Here is a 2,078-nt window from a genome sequence, read left to right on the forward strand (position 1 = left end):
GACCTGGATGTGATGAATGGAGAGATATCACTGGATTGAGTTGAGAGGCCAATGTACACAGTATGCCCTTCACAAATTTTATTTAAAAATAAATATATTTCTGTATAGATATATATCTCATAGCTACCACTCACTTGTTTCCTTCCAGGTTTTTATTAATTGTGTTATAGAAGAGAACCCTTAGAAAGGTAGCAGAAAATTCAGCGGTTTGGGTCGTGGTAAGAAGTTTTTAAGAGACTTCCCATTCAGCGTGGACCCCATTTATGTGGGAGACGTCTGTCTTATTGATGCCATTGCACATTCTGCCGTGCTTAGTGGGAGCTGTAAAGATGCATAAAATTGCTGCCCTACTGGGAGAGAATGTTTCTGCTACCTGGCCGAGGACTGTTTCCAGGGGGAGGTGTCACCGAGGTGGGCTGGCGGGGACCAGGGAGGAAGGAGACCATGCCGAGGATGCAGGGTTGGTCATGAGTGAGCGCCCATGAGTGAGGGGCCTGGGCAGGTCGGTGCCCATGTCTGGGGGTGGCTGTTTTTCTCTCGCACCATGTTGATGGTTTGGCAGGAAACCGTTTTTCCCTTAGAACATTGAGAGCATTGCTTTACTATCTCCCTGTTTCCAGAAATGAGAAATCCTTGGTCATCTGGACCTCTGCTGCTTTTCATACCTTAACGCCCTCTCTTCGGGAGCTTGCAGGATGTCCTCTTTTCTTTGAACGTTTGAAACTTCACGGTGGTGTTCGTGGGTTGATCTTCATCCATCGCGTGGGCTTTCTGTGCCTTTTCCGTCTTCAGATCTGGGGAATCGGCTTGCATTATCTCTTCCCTTCTGTTTTCTCTGTTCCTTCTTTTTGGAATCAGTCTCACGTGGATGTCGGACCTTCTCCATTCATCATCTTATTTTCCTGTTCCTCCCACCGCCCTCATTTTACATCTTTTTGTCTTTTCGTTCATCTTTCTGGGAGATTTTTCTGAGTTTTATTTTACAACTCTTCTATTGTGTTTTTCATTTCTTCAGAGGGATGATGGATGAACGGATAGGTAAATGGGTAGGCAACTCCATTCGTGTGTGTGTGTGTGTGTGTGTGTGTGTGTGTGTGTGTGTGTGTGTGTGTGTGTCTGGAGGGAGAGACTGGGGTCGCGGGCACCGTGTGTGTGCCGCAGGGGCTTGTCAGCTGCGCGTCCCTGTATGATCAGGCTGCCATTTTGTCGGTAGCCCCCTGACACCACTGTCCTTCAGTCTTCTCTCCCCAGGGAAAACTCTGCCAAGTGGACGGTCATGGTCCTGGCTGCAGCATCTGGGAGCCCAGGCTGGGAGAGAGTCTGGGGAGCTCCCAGTATCCAGCATGTAAAATTTCGTGTGATTCTCCTGATTGTAATATTGTAGCCCCGTCCTTCAGTCACGCCTGGGTCATCCGTTCTGGACATCCTCTGCGCGACCTTCTCCAGAAGGAGCCTCCAGCCTTATTCGAGGGCTGGGGACGGCAGTGGCTCTACTATACAAAGTTGGAGAAATCAAGGGTGGAGGTTGCGGGGGAAGGAGAGGAAGTGGTACTTCGTGGTTCAGAAATACATTTTCAACACTTCATTTTAGCTTCACCTTTGTCCAGGTATCCAGAGGTCCCTGGTGCTGCCAGTTCTTAAGCCGCTTGGGGATTGTTTGTTCAGATAGTTGATTTTCAGCCTTTCTCCATTACTGTCTTATGGCTGTGCTAAGTTCATTCGCCCTCGTCTATCTGCTTTACCTCTTATAAAATCTTGCCTCTCTTATCTTCTCTCCCATTCTGTTTGTCCTTTCTGCGTTTTGAGAACTCTCCTTACCCGAATTTTGAAGTATTGGGAATGATTAGAGCTAAAAGAATGTGTTCAATTAGGCATTTTTAATTGGGAATTTGGGAAATTAAAACTTCATGCAAAAAAAAAAAAAACAAAAAACTTCATACAGTGGTAAATGAATTAATATCATAATTTTAAAATTAGTACTTAAAGGCTTGATAGTGCATAGTGACTTGACAGTTGGACCACATTTTAAGAGTCACTTCTTTTGGTAACAATCGCAGAAGAAATCAGACTCTTAAAAT

At 45.8% G+C, this 2,078-nt stretch overlaps 1 protein-coding gene across 5 annotated transcripts in view; it reads left to right on the forward strand.

Annotated features, from left to right (window-relative positions):
- DGKH (diacylglycerol kinase eta) overlaps positions 1-2,078 on the forward strand; it is a 173,262-nt gene that overhangs the window by 39,605 nt on the left and 131,579 nt on the right. The window lies entirely within an intron of this gene.

Source organism: Pteropus vampyrus, unplaced genomic scaffold (assembly GCF_000151845.1).
Source record: "Pteropus vampyrus isolate Shadow unplaced genomic scaffold, Pvam_2.0 Scaffold154, whole genome shotgun sequence".
Classification (NCBI taxonomy): Eukaryota; Metazoa; Chordata; class Mammalia; order Chiroptera; family Pteropodidae; genus Pteropus; species Pteropus vampyrus.